Source organism: Odontomachus brunneus, unplaced genomic scaffold (assembly GCF_010583005.1).
Source record: "Odontomachus brunneus isolate Ranch 3 - 2012 unplaced genomic scaffold, Obru_v1 Obru_scaffold_206, whole genome shotgun sequence".
Classification (NCBI taxonomy): Eukaryota; Metazoa; Arthropoda; class Insecta; order Hymenoptera; family Formicidae; genus Odontomachus; species Odontomachus brunneus.
The window spans coordinates 34,341-34,645 of record NW_022639656.1 but is presented as its reverse complement, the minus strand read 5'-3'; positions in this window follow the sequence as shown (position 1 = coordinate 34,645).

The following is a 305-nucleotide window of genomic DNA, read 5'->3' as shown; positions in this document are numbered from 1 at the left end:
ATCCACACCAAAGAGAAATATTCATGGTCACAAAGCAATGCTTTGCATTTAGTGGGATATGCATGGCGTCGTTTATTATGACCTAGTCAGACCGAACGAAAATATCACGGGGGATCGATATCAATCACAATTAAACCGTCTGAATGAAGCATTGTTGGAAAAAAGGCCAGCAGTAGCCAGCAATCGACGTAAAGTCATGCTTTTGCACGACAACGCTCGACCACACGTTGCCAAAGCCGTCAAAGAAACACTGATGCAGCTCGAGTGGGAAGTTTTCCCGCACCCAGCGTATTTACCAAACTTAA